This window comes from Myxocyprinus asiaticus, chromosome 30, assembly GCF_019703515.2.
Source record: "Myxocyprinus asiaticus isolate MX2 ecotype Aquarium Trade chromosome 30, UBuf_Myxa_2, whole genome shotgun sequence".
Classification (NCBI taxonomy): Eukaryota; Metazoa; Chordata; class Actinopteri; order Cypriniformes; family Catostomidae; genus Myxocyprinus; species Myxocyprinus asiaticus.
In genome coordinates, this window is record NC_059373.1 from 20018357 (window position 1) to 20033781 (window position 15425).

The window sequence follows — 15425 nt, forward strand, 5'->3', positions numbered from 1 at the left end:
ACAGTAACCAATAATGTACTGTGGAAAAATCACAGTAACTAGCAATGTACTGCAGAAAATCACAGTAACCAATAAAGTACTGTGGAAAATCACAGTAACCAACAATGTACTGTAGAAAATCACAGTAACCAATAATGTCCTGTAGTAAATCACAATAACCAATTATGTACTGTAGAAAATCACAGTAACTAACAATGTCCTGTAGAAAATCACAATAACCAATTATGCACTGTAGAAAATCACAGTAACCAACAATGTACTGTAGAAAATCACAGTAAGTAATAATGTACTGTGGAAAATCACAGTAACCAACAATGTATTGTAGAAAATCACAGTAACCAATTATGTACTGTAGAAAATCACAGTAACCAACAATGTACTGTAGAAAATCACAGTAAGTAATAATGTACTGTGGAAAATCACAGTAACCAACAATGTATTGTAGAAAATCACAGTAACCAATTATGCACTGTAGAAAATCACAGTAACCAACAATGTATTGTAGAAAATCACAGTAACCAATAATGTACTGTGGAAAAATCACAGTAACTAGCAATGTACTGCAGAAAATCACAGTAACCAATAAAGTACTGTGGAAAATCACAGTAACCAACAATGTACTGTAGAAAATCACAGTAACCAATAATGTCCTGTAGTAAATCACAATAACCAATTATGTACTGTAGAAAATCACAGTAACCAACAATGTACTGTAGAAAATCACAGTAACCAATAATGTACTGTAGTAAATCACAATAACCAATTATGTACTGTAGAAAATCACAGTAACCAATAATGTACTGTAGAAAATCACAATAACCAAATAAGTGCTGTAGAAAATCACAGTAACCAATAATGTACTGTGGAAAATCACAGTAACTAACAATGTCCTGTAGTAAATCACAATAACCAATAATGTACTGTAGAAAATCACAGTAACCAACAATATACTGTAGAAAATCACAGTGACCAATAATGTACTGTAGAAAATAACAATAACCAATTAAGTGCTGTAGAAAATCACAGTAACCAATAATGTACTGTGGAAAATCACAGTAACTAACAATGTCCTGTAGTCAATCACAATAACCAGTTATGTACTGTAGAAAATCACAGTAACCAACAATGTACTGTAGAAAATCACAGTAACCAATAATGTACTGTGGAAAATCACAGTAACTAACAATGTCCTGTAGTAAATCACAATAACTAATTATGTACTGTAGAAAATCACAGTAACCAACAATATACAGTAGAAAACCACAGTAACCAATAATGTACTGTAGAAAATCACAATAACCAATTAAGTGCTGTAGAAAATCACAGTAACAATAATGTACTATGGAAAATCACAGTAACCAATAATGTACTATGGAAAATCACAGTAAATAACAATGTCCTGTAGTAAATAACAATAACCAATTATGTACTGTAGAAAATCACAGTAACCAACAATGTACTGTAGAAAATCACAGTAACCAATAATGTACTGTAGAAAATCACAATAACCAATTAAGTGCTGTAGAAAATCACAGTAACAATAATGTACTGTGGAAAATCACAGTAATTAACAATGTCCTGCAGTAAATCACAATAACCAATTATGTACTGTAGAAAATCACAGTAACCAACAATGTACTGTGGAAAATCACATTAACTAACAGTATCCTGTAGTAAATCACAATATCCAATTATGTACTGTAGAAAATCACAGTAACCAACAATGTACTTTAGAAAATCAAAGTTACCAATAATGTACTGTAGAAAATCACAATAACCAATTAAGTGCTGTAGAAAATCACAGTAACCAATAATGTACTGTAGAAAATCACAATATCCAATTAAGTGCTGTAGAAAATCACAGTAACCAGTAATGTTCTGTGGAAAATCACAGTAACTAACAATGTCCTGTAGTAAATCGCAGTAACCAATTATGTACTGTAAAAAATCACAGTAACCAACAATGTACTGTAGAAAATCTCAGTAACCAACAATGTCCTGTAGTAAATCACAATAACCAATTATGTACTGTAGAAAATCACAGTAACCAACAATGTACTTTAGAAAATCAAAGTTACCAATAATGTACTGTAGAAAATCACAATAACCAATTAAGTGCTGTAGAAAATCACAGTAACCAATAATGTACTGTAGAAAATCACAATATCCAATTAAGTGCTGTAGAAAATCACAGTAACCACTAATGTTCTGTGGAAAATCACAGTAATTAACAATGTCCTGCAGTAAATCACAGTAACCAATTATGTACTGTAGAAAATCACAGTAACCAACAATGTCCTGTAGTAAATCACAAAATATCCAAATAAGTGCTGTAGAAAATCTCAGTAACCAACAATGTCCTGTAGTAAATCACAATAACCAATTATGTACTGTAGAAAATCACAGTAACCAACAATGTACTTTAGAAAATCAAAGTTACCAATAATGTACTGTAGAAAATCACAATAACCAATTAAGTGCTGTAGAAAATCACAGTAACCACTAATGTTCTGTGGAAAATCACAGTAATTAACAATGTCCTGCAGTAAATCACAGTAACCAACAATGTACTGTAGAAAATCTCAGTAACCAACAATGTCCTGTAGTAAATCACAAAATATCCAAATAAGTGCTGTAGAAAATCTCAGTAACCAACAATGTCCTGTAGTAAATCACAATAACCAATTATGTACTGTAGAAAACCACAGTAACCAACAATGTACTTTAGAAAATCAAAGTTACCAATAATGTACTGTAGAAAATCACAATAACCAATTAAGTGCTGTAGAAAATCACAGTAACCAATAATGTACTGTAGAAAATCACAATATCCAATTAAGTGCTGTAGAAAATCACAGTAACCACTAATGTTCTGTGGAAAATCACAGTAATTAACAATGTCCTGCAGTAAATCACAGTAACCAATTATGTACTGTAGAAAATCACAGTAACCAATAATGTACTGTGGAAAATCACAGTAACTAACAATGTCCTGTAGTAAATCACAATAACCAATTATGTACTGTAGAAAATCACAGTAACCAATAATGTACTGTGGAAAATCACAGTAACTAACAATGTCCTGTAGTAAATCACAATAACCAATTATGTACTGTAGAAAATCACAGTAACCAACAATGTACTTTAGAAAATCAAAGTAACCAATAATGTACTGTAGTAAATCACAATAACCAATTATGTACCAGTGGTGGTGGTGTAGTGGCACTAAAGCACTGAACTGGTAAGCGGAAGGTTGTTGGTTCAATCCTCACAGCCACAACCATTGTGTCCTTGAGCAAGGCACTTAACTCCAAGTTGTTCCAGGAGGATTGTCCCTGTAATCAGGGCACTGTATGTTGCTTTGTATAAAAGTGTCTGTCAAACCTCTAAATTTTAAAAAGACCTTTTGTGCCAATGAAATATCAATATGAATTAGATTTTTCTTGGTCGAAATTAATGGGCCAACCATCCAAACAAAAAGCTGCAGAAAATAAACTGCTTTTTAAAATGCTTTATATTATATTCTGGGAAATACAGCTGCAGGAAAGGTAGCCTATATGTGAACCCTTGAATTTACCTGGATTTTTGCATTTAAAAAAAAAAAAAACAGATTTTCAACTTACATTTACACATTTGGCAGATGCTTTTATCCAAAGTGATTTACAGTGCCCTTATTACAGGGACAGTCCCCCTAGATCAACCTGGAATTAAGTGCCTTGCTCAAGGACACAATGGTGGTGGCTGTGGGGATTGAACCAACAACCTTCTGCTTACCAGTTCAGTGCTTTAGTCCACTATGCCACCACCCTATGGTAATAATAAATAATACACAAACAATCGTGTTTTAATTTCTTCATTGAACATTGTGTAACCATTCACAGTGCATGCTGGAAAAATATGTGAACCCATTGGCTGGTTGACCCTCCTTTGGCAGCAATAACTTCCACCAAACATTTCCTGTAATTGCGGATCAGACTAGCACAACGGTCATGAAAAATTTGGCACCCTTCTTCTTTACAAAACTGTTTTAGTTTTTTATTTAGTGAATAGCTATTTTGAAGTTATGCCAAAGCCCTCAAAGTCTTATGTGAAAGTTTCTTATAAACTTTCAGTTCCTTCTCCTGTTGAACATATTGGTTTCTATAGAACAATCCAGGACAGCAGCATTCCTATCAACTCAGGCCACTGGAATTGTGAGTGTGATCATCCGTTAGACCATGGGCCATTAGTGTGGAGATTAAAAAACTGTGCTCTTATCTGACAACTTCAGAAGCCCTTTGGTTAAAAGGTCCTTTATACCACTCATCTGAATTAGTTAATCTGTGCAGATCTGTAGGTGAAAGCACACAGAACTCAATCAATGTGTCCCTAATACACTTTAATCAGTAAACCAAGCCAGATAGAAAGGCAACGAGACTTGATTACCAAATTAATTAATTGTTAAACCTGTCCGACTATTGGCTGAATGATACGTATCTTCTTGATATTTATTTAAATTAAAATAATTTAGAAGGTAACAGGTCTGAATATATATAATTATTCAAAATTTTATACAGAATCTGAAGTAATATCTATTAGTATGAGTAAATGAGTAAATGAATGGGTCTAAACGAAGATGTCTGTTCAGGCATGCTGACCAGACACCTCTTTTCTATAGCATACACATGTGAAGTGTTCATGATGTTAACGAATAATTTTTTTTTGTATATAGACCCAGTCCATTCTATGCAGTAGGGTTCGTGAAGGAACTGCAGGGAGGTTGAGAGATTTTGATAGAGATGTACACTCACTGAGCACTTTGTTAGGAACAATATACTAATACTTGGTCAATATACACCACTGCCACTAGCCTGAGCTGTGTTTCCCAAAAGCATCTAAACCTAAGTATTTCGTAGAAGTTATTGGTGCCAATGGTCTCTACAATCAACTTAAGCTTGCAATGCTTTTGGGAAACGCAGCCCAGGATTGTTGACACAAGGCAGGTTGGGTTAATGGATTCATGCTGCACCAAATTCTGATCCTACCATCTGTGTGCCTCAGCTGGAATTGAGATTCATCAGAACAGGCTCTGTTTTTCCAGTCTTCAACTGTCCAGTTTTGGTGGGTCTGTACCCACTGCAGCCTCAGTTTTCTGTTCTTGGCTGACAGAAGTGGAACCCGATGTGGTCTTCTACTGTTGTAGCCCATCCGCCTCAAGGTTTGACATGTTGTGCATTCGGAGATGCTATTCTGCTCACTACAATTGTACAGTGTGGTTATCCGAGTTACCATCACCTTTCTGTCAGAACCAGTCTGGCCATTCCCCGTTGACCTCTCTCATCAACGAGGTATTTCCATCTGCAAAACTGCCACTCACTGGATGTTTTTTGTTTTTGGCACCATTCTGAGTAAACTCTAGAGACTATTGTGAAGAAAATAGAAGGAGATCAACAGTTACAGTTACTGGGGGGCCTGGGTAGCTCAGCGGGTATTGGCACTGACTACCACCCCTGGAGTTGCGAGCTTGAATCCAGGGCGTGCTGAGTGACTCCAGACAGGTCCCTTAAGCAACAAAATCGGCCCAGAGTCACTACACCACCACAAGGACTTAGAGCACATTGGGGAGAAAAGGGGGGAAAATTAAAAACAAAAACAAAAAACAGTTACTCAAACCAGCCCATTTGTCACCAACAATTATGCCATGGTTGAAATCACTGAGATCAAATTTTTTGTGGTTGATGTTATGGAGTGGTGGTGGTGTAGTGGACTAAAGCACTGAACTGGTAAGCAGAAAGTTGTTGGTTTGATCTTCACAGCCACCACAATTGTGTCCTTGAGCAAGGCACTTAACTCCAGGTTGCTCCAGGGGGATTGTCCCTGTAATAAGAGCACTGTAAGTTGCTTTGGATAAAAGCATCTGCTAAATGTAAATGTAACATTAACTGAAGCTCCTGACCCATATTTGCATGATTTTATGCATTGCACTGCTGCTACACTATTGGCTGATTAGATAATTGCATTAATAGGTGTTCTTTATAAAGTGTTCAGAGAGTGTATAATGGACACTTTTCACATTTGCACATGTGAAAGGTGGAAGTAAACTACAGTGAGATAAACTTAAGGTGCATGGGAGACCAGAGCAAATATTACTTTTGTGTTTCCATTTGCTCCAACAGCAAAATAAAAAAATCCACTATTACATGTTGTCCATGACCTACCATAAGTGGAAAAATGAGAGAGATGGATTGTGATAGTCACAAGTGAGAAAGATGCCAAATATACTGTCACTCCCACAATACCAGCTGCATTAGAAACCCCACTGCAGCAGTGTAGAAAAATTGTATCATTATTATTATTATTATTATTAATAATAATAAAAATAATAATGCTAGAGTAATAAAGCACAAAGAATATTGTTATAAATGTATATTAAAATATTAAAAAAAAATTAAAATATATAAAAGTTAGATTTGCACAGCAAAGAAGGCACAAAACACATTTTTTGAAAATGTTCCATTAAAATGTAGTTAGAAGTAAATCAAACACAAATATCTTGAAAAAATTATTATTATAATTTTTTTTTTTTTTTTTTTTTTTTTGCAAATAAAAAGGTGAAGATGTTGTAAAATTTCTAGTGACTGAAAGATATGCATTACTTTAAATCTCAGGGGGTACATACATATTTGAAGTCACAGTGGTTAGTCTGCCAAAAAAGTTTAGGAACCCCTGCAGTATTCTGTACAGCAAGAAATCCTATCAAAGCAAGATGAAAAAAAAGAAAAGAATAAAAATATTTGCAACATTGTTGCGATCAGCATAAACCATTGCAAATTCAATTAAACCATTTTTATTTTTGCTCAAGGCTGCAATGAGTATGACCATCTAAATGTTCTTAAATATAACCAACATCAAAACATCCTTCTTTTTAACTGATTATGTGTATCTGACCATGGTTCCTCTTTTCCCCCTTAGCATCTTGTATATCTGCCAACTTAGGCGCTTAATCTGTAGAACGTCCTGTGTGTCTTAAAGGTTGCCCTTTGTGAATAGCCTCAATTTATTATGTGATAGATATGTTGAGCAACATGTAACAAAAGTGATTCTTGTCTGAAACTGAATCCTAAGGGGTATTATGTTTCATGATGAAGCATATTTTACAGATCAGTTTGTGTATTTGTGTGGGGATCTCAAGGTTCGCTGTTGATGTGTGCAGCACAAAATAGTTTACAATTTCATAACTGTCAATTTACCTTCTGTAAAACAACCAATTTTTCCAATGGATATAAAGATAATCCTCACCTAATAGTGTCTGTGTTAGCTGTGTAATATGAATGCGCAAGTAAGAGATATATATTGCTTTGTGAATGTTTACCCGACTTAAGCATTGCAAGGGAATGGATTTAGGAGTGTGATGGTGAATGCTAATAAGAGAGCATCTGTTAAGCTGTGACTCATAGCTGAGATGATCATCTGGAGATATGTCAGGACTTGACTGCAAGCCAAACTCAATGCATTTTCTCAGCTTCTGTAGCTATAAGTCACACATTCCATAGAGATGACAAGAGTGACATGTTGCGTAAGATGTCAGTGGGTAAACAGTGTCAACCCCTCAAGCTATAAATCTTTATTGCCATATCACCATATATTTAGAAAGGGCTTGTCATATTCAGATGCCTGTGATTAAGAGATGCACATGAGAGAAGTGATAAGCATTTCTGAAATGTAATTAAAACTGAATTATGTTTACACAATGTACCAGACTACGACAAAAGCAAAATGCAAACCTTGAACTCAGTGAAGCTTAGCACAGAGAGACATACTGTAGATCACTGGGTGTTAATCAGGCACACAGTAATTACACTCTCTGACAGGAGCTGTCTGACAGCTGGATGAAGCTTGTTGATGTGTTGAGTGCTCTGCAATTGCAACATGATGCACATGGAAAAACAACACCGGACAGGCACACAATGCACTGATGTGTTATGGGTTCAGGGCAAGTCAATTATAGCATCCTAATATTTCACCTGAAAATCTCTGTTAAACTCACATGTTGGACTTTCCCCAATAAACTGAACCTTGTTTCTCTTCACAGGCATTGCGATTGCAAAGTTATTAGCTAATTTTAATGTTTCAAACATGCATCCCTGTCTAGAAAATCCATTATCTTGCCTAAGAGTTAAAACACAGTTCAGTAAGATGCACATAATGTCCAAATGGTAAAATTAATGAGGATTTTTTAAAAAAATACAAAGGATGTAAAAATCATGCTATGGCTAGGAAACACAATTTCAGAGGTAATCCCAAAATGCTCACTCAAAACAATTTGCATAGTAATTGGTTTTATATTAAGAATGAATTCCTCCACATTTTCTGTGAGCATGTCTGAATCACTGTGGAAGTAAGCGCTATACTGCAGCTTCATCATATATGTAGACATGCATGGTTTGTAATAATTCTTTAAGCGTTCTTTAGGAACAGCGAAATTTAACTATACCGACATAGGATGAGAAAATGTACCAATCTAGCCCTCTCTGCACATTCACAAACTTGACCGCGACCACCATATTATTACATTCATTTTCTAATGTGCAAGCTTTATGTATATGTGTTGACCTGAGAAAAGGTGTCTTTGATAGGTAATTGACAGTGTCCGGCAGTACGATATTCGATATTTAAAGCTTTAAGTTTTACACCTACTTATTAATGCATTAAGATTTAAAGTTGATTTTAATCAACATTTCTATTTCTTGCATAATTACTAAACATGCCGTTTTAAGATCTAAAAATGAATGGAGAGACTACATGGAATATTTGTACTTTTCAAAAATGTATTTGTCACACTGCAGGATTATATAATAAGTAAACTGCAATAAAGCTAAAATGTGATTTTAAAATTGTGGCCAATCACAGTAGGGTACAACGGGGCTAAAGGCACACTTTAAGGAAAATTAGCTTTCTCTCTGGTCACAAAGTGTATCAAGAGTCAAGAAATACATTTATTTTTATTGATGGAGCAACATAATTTACGTCAAAAGAAGTAACAACAAAAGATTGTTTTGAATAAAATAATTTTTTTTTAAAGGTGGCGAGGGGACCTTTTTCCCCACACTTGGGGTAAAAGGCCCCCAGGGGGGTTATAATTCAGTGTAGATAACAGGGCAATAGTTATAGGGCACAATTTGCCAACTTATGCAAATACTTTTAAGACAGCAAGATGCTTTTTTGAGGAACAAATTAAGATAATACTTGTTCAAAATAACCACTTCAGAAAAGGGTGCATAATTGAAAGGAGGGACAGACTGCTCCAAAACAAGTTGGAAACCCTTTTGGGCCACCTATATGACACTCTACATCACTTAATTTCACAATTTTTGCTTCTAGTTTTCAAAGTCTAGAAGCATTGTGTAGTGTTGACTTGTTTAATGGCACTAGACACTGTTCAATAGATGTTGAAACGGGGGACAGACTGCTCCAAAACAAGTTGGAGCCCCTTATATTTACCCCAAGGGTAATACTACAGCTCAGGGTTATTCAAATTTTACTATCACTTGAGTTTAAAACAAAACTGAAAACGTTCAGTAGTAATTCAGCAATAATTACAGTGCTCTCAATTCTAAAGTTCAATAACTTTAAAATGGTGTGAGGGATCATTCTAAAACAACTTTAACATTATTAAGCACCCTCTAAAGGACATACTACAACCCTTATTAATGACTGCAGGCAACTATATTGCTAAATTGTGAGAACTGTAATTACTGCTGAAAAGTTTTCAGTTTTATTTAAATTCAGGCCAGGTGAAATTTGAATAAACCTGAGCTGTATTATTACCCTTGGGGTAAACTCTTTTCAAAATCTATTGAACTTTTTATCTAGTGTCATTTAGGAAGACAACACTACACAATGCTTCTAGACATTGAAAATCTGAGGCAGAAATTGTGAAACAAAGAGATGTAATGTGTTGCAGGCTGCCCAAAAGATTTTCCATGTGTTTTGGAACAATCTGATCATTCATTCAAAAACTATTGAGGTCTGTATCTTGCCTTAATAAAATGTCAAAAGACTTAGCAGATATTACAAAGGCTCAAATATGATGTGTAGTATATCCTTTAGGTGTATGATAATGTCAAAGTTGTTTTGGGGCAATCTGTGCAACTACTAAAGTTATTGAAATTGTAATGTGAAACTGTAGAATTCCCTCCATCCATCCATTTTTGTAGCCACTTTCCCTATGCAGGGTAGTGGGGAGTGCTGGAGCCTATACCAGCTGTCTTGGGCCAAAGGCAGGGAAACACCCTGGACAGGTGACCAGTCCATCACAGGGCTAACACATACAGACAAACAAATTTACACTCACAGGCAATTTAGAGACTCCAATTCACTTACCTGGAGGAAACCCACATAAATATGGGGAACAGAGAGTACAGTTGAGCCAGGACTTGAACCCAGGAACTTTTTGCTGTGAGGCCACAGTGCTAACCCCTGAGCAACCATGCCATCCTCAGAATAACCATGCAATGGCACATGGTAGAAATGTGCACATTCAGCACCACACACGGACAGTGCATACATTTCTTGATTAAAATGAACATCACTAATTTTAAGCTCATGTGAAACCTAAAGTTTTTAAAGTGTAGTATATTCAGTAAGGTTCAATATGGATTTTCAGCTTGTTTTGGAGTGCCACCATGTAGAATTTATTGAGCTCTTTATGTTGCCGCAATAGGATGTCAACAGAAATCGGTTCAATTGACAATGGACAAACTGTAAGGTGTAGTTTGACTTTAAGAGGTAATTTAGTAATGTTAATACTGTTTTGGAGCAATCTTTGCCACCACTTAAAAAGGTATTGAAATTTGGAGGTGAGAGTGATGCAACTAGAGATGTTACATGTCCTGTAAATTTCACATAAGGCTTGTCATGTCATTTTAGAGAAATGTACATCCAAAAACTACTGAACCCTAAATGCTGTCACATTAAAAGTCAAAATTCTTTCATTATTACAATGCGCAGGCAGGCGTGCTGCAGAACCATCCACTTTCAGCACCATGTACATGGACAGCGACTGTGTCGTAAAGGCACAGACATGTCTTTATAAAAATTGACATCTCTAACATTTAGCTGTGGTGAAATTGTTTGCTGTAGTATATGCAGTTGGGTACAAGTAATACGTTCCAGCATTTTTTTAAACTATCTGTTCCACCATGTAAAATCTATTGAGCTCTGTATGTTACCACATTACAAAGTCAAGTGAACTCAGTAGATATGACAATACCCAAAATATGATATGTAGTGTGTCGCTAAGAGTGTTATTGATCGTGTTAATGCTGTTCTGGGGCAATGTGTACAACCAATGAAGTTTTATTGAAATTTAGAGGTGCTGCATCTGCATAGACATCTCTATATTAATAGGAACAGCACCAAAAATGAAGGCTAGTAGTGGGTAGTGTGTTCAGTAGGGTTCACATATTGTAAATGAATCTAACTTATTCTGGAACCATCTGTTCCACCATGTAAAATTTATTTAGCTGTTGCTACATTACAAAGTCAACAGAACTCAGTTGATATGACAAAACCCAAACTATGAGGTTTACTATATCTTTTAGAGGGTGCTTTATATTGTCAAAGTTCTATAAGGGCAATCTGTGCAACCACTAAAAAGGTATTGAAATTGTAACATGTCCTTTAGTTTGCACAAATGTTTTTACAAATTGTTTTTAAGCAATTAATTTATCCACTCAAAACCTATTGAAACTGGTGTGCTATTTCATCCAAAAGTCCAAAACAAAAAAACAAAAAGAGCAAATGTATCATGCACTGGCACATGGTGCATTCAGTACCATGCAACTGGACAGTGAATATATGTCTTGATTAAAATGAACATCACTATGAAGCTCTGGTGAAACTTTTAAATGTTTAGTTGTAGGATATTCAGTAGGGTTCACGTATGGATTTCTACCTTGTTTTAGAACAATCTCTTCTACCTTGTAGAATCTATTGAGCTCTATATGTTGTAGTATTAGAAAGTCAAAGGAATAAAATGGATTTGACAAAAGCCAGACTTTGAGGTGTAGTATGTACTTTAGAGGGTGCTTTATAATGTTGAAGTTGTTTTGGGGGTGATCTGTGCAAGCACAGAAAAGGTATTGAAATTTTTAGGTGAAAGTTGCCATACAAAAAGTTGGTGCAAGAGGGCGCGTAACGTTTACCAACACTTATCAATGTTTGACCAATCAGTTCAAATAGTGGTAAGTTATTTACATTTTAATGGAAAATAAACATGACCAAAATTTAACCAAGGTTGGAAAGCTGCGAGCTTTAATATGTCCTGTTGGGTATAGATTAGGTTTTCCAACTTGTTTAAAAGTAATCTTGTCAACCATAAAATAGCTGTACTCCACATTAATTATGACTCTTAAAACCCACCTTATTAAAAAGGCAACACACTCAGCAGGCCGTACAACTGCACAAACGGCATATATAAATATTTTAATTACAAAAAACAAAGCTGTAGAAAGCCAACTAGTGTGTATCACTTGAATTTGGACAATCATTCAGATGTGGTTTTCATTTGCTCAATAATGATCAACAAGGACAAAGCAAAAGTTACAGTTACATCAAGAGATTTGTTATTTAAATGTAGTTATTTTATTCATTTTTTGTTTAAAGATGTTCTACAACTTGTTTTGGAACCTTAACAGACCGAGTCAAGCAGAGATGTTCAGCTCAGAAGCCGTGGCCGGTTGACGTAAAACTAATCTGTAATTTGTAGACGGTCCCTTAGAGATTGTTACCCCATAGAGAGCAATGCTTTTGTCAGCTTTTAAAAAATGTCGACTTCAATAGTAAATAGCAAATAGCATTGTAACTCATTGCCATACTTGCCAATATTAATAATTTACTGATACCATCCTTTTTGCACCCACCGTTAGAAAGCTATTGAGAGAAGAAATTTGAATATGTGAATATGAAACCCACTTTACCGCAGTAGAGTGTTCAAGTTTGACATGAGGAAGTTCTTGATAGATTTGTTTGTAATGGTACGAGGCTCAATCCAAAACATTTGCACTGTCTGTGTGAGACAGTCAATAACTGGCTCATTTTGTCTATATATCAGGCTTTTATCATAGTAGGCTAGATCAGATTACATACGCATACAGAGTTGTTTAAATGAGACTGTCAGAATATGATGTGTAAATATTGTTGTTTATTGTATTTCTATAGGTGAGGGGGGCCCTCAAGGGAATTACATTGCAAGCGGATACAGCGTGTATGAGGAGAATGAACATCTACAGGAGGGACTGAGAGCTAAAGTACACGCACTCAAAGATGTGAGTGAGCATTGACATTAAAGAAATATTCCGAGCACACAACCGATTTTGTTCCAAAAAGTTTTTAAAATTCCAAAGGTGTTTATTGCCATAGGTAAGGGTCGAATCTTTAACCATCTATACTTTATATTTCTCTTACATCTATCAACTGACATCGGAAATGAAGTCAAGTACCAGAATAAAATGTTGTGAGAAATGGTAAGTGATTAGAAATGAAGGTGGGGAGAACTCAGTTTATTAAAGGGGATGTTTTTGTATGTTAAAACACTTTCTTATATCCCAGCTAAGCCATGCGTAGGATAATTTCCCCTAAAAATTGTAAACACAGTGGCTTTGTAATGCTATCAAAACATTGCTCTGTTTGTTTTAGCATCCGACCAGCCCGGCACAGCAACATTCTCACATTAGGCTCAACTAAAGATGTGTTTTGGGATGGGACTATTAGTTAGACCAATTGAAGATGGGAGGACAGTTCGGAAAAAGAGTCATTATTTTTGCAATTCCATGTGATGACGCTAGTGGCGCAGAAATTGCACACTTTACCTTTAAAGGAATAGTTCACCAAAAATTAAAATTCTCTCATAATTTACTCACCCTGATGCCATCCCGGATATGTAAACTTTCTTTCTTCTGCAGAACACAAACCAAGATTTTTGGAAGAATATTTCAGCTCTGTAGGTCATGACAATGCAAGTCAATGGTGACCAAAACTTTGAAGCTCAAAAAAGCACATAAAGGCAGCATAAAAGTAATCCATACAACTCCAGTGGTTTAAGCCATGTCTTCTGAAGTGGTCCACCTGGTTTTGGGTAAGAACTGACCAAAATATGTAACTCCGTTTTCACTATAAATCTTGACATCAGCAGTCTCCTTGGCGATCATAATTTCAAGCTTGATTACACTTCCTGGTGCCATCTAGTGCTCTGCGCAGATAACTTCAGAAGGCATGGAATAAACCAATTGAGTTGTTTGGATTACTTTTATGCTGCTTTTATGTGATTTTTGGAGCTTCAATGTTTTGGTCACCATTCACTTGCATTGTATGGACCTACAGAGCTGAGATATTCTTCTAAAAATCTTAATTTGTGTTCTGCAGAAGATAGTAAGTCAAATTGATCTGTTATGGCATGAAGGTGAGTAAATTAGAGAATTTTCATTTTTGGGTAAACTATTTATTCAAGTTTTCTAATTAAAACCGTGACCCGAATAGTTTAAACATCTCATTTTTGTGTCCCCTCAAGGACTCAGACTTTGACTCAACTGGAGGTTTTTTGGGAGCCACCATGGGTAGATTGAAGCTCCATGCCAGGGGAAGCCAAACCAAGGTGTATTACTACATGCTGCTTTTGCCCTGTTTGTTTTTGTTGTCCAGTACTGGGTGATTAAACTGAGGTGATCGCAGGACTGATGAGATCCAGGACTCTTGAGAATATTTCTTCCTTATGTGTCATGCTCATTTGGGCTAGCGGATGGGAAACTTCACAGTGGTGATGACTGAGATAATTAAGGAGTGTGAGGATGCTTTCCATTGGACAATAGACAGAACCATTGAGAGACAATGTGCAATGAGGAATAAATCTGTCCTAACCCACCAAAATCAGTGACATCCTATTGTAAGGATTATATAAGGGTAACTTGTTGAATACTGATCAAGAAAATGGCATAACAATTAACATTACGCATCCCTTCTCATTTTATTCAGTTATAATGGCCTTTGTTTAATGGTGTTACCCACCTATAAGTTTGTTCACATCCGGTTTTAATAAATTAAAAGGATATGTCAACCATTATGATCACAGCAGCAACCTGAAACTCTTTTTAATTTTAACTGAAGTTGGACATGGTGGAAGCCACCCAACACAGACATAATCAACCCCTGTGTTATTGCAGATTTTATTATTTCTGTACTGTCTTCACAAAATTTGCATCCCTGAGAAAGTTGGCCAAAAACTGTGCTCTTTTTGAGGAAATATATTGTTAAAAGGGCTGAACTTGAGAGTGTGAACCCATGCTGAGATATGTGATCTTATGTGCAATTAATATTTTGTACAATAATCTGAAATCCCCCCAGAAATCTATATATATATATACGATATGTATTACATTTTAAAAGTATTT

General features: G+C 35.6%; 1 pseudogene; it reads left to right on the forward strand.

Annotated features, from left to right (window-relative positions):
• The window catches only part of LOC127421655 (BET1 homolog), a 32460-nt pseudogene extending 17620 nt beyond the window's left edge, over positions 1-14840 (forward strand).
• Positions 14841-15425: the final 585 nt, after the last annotated feature.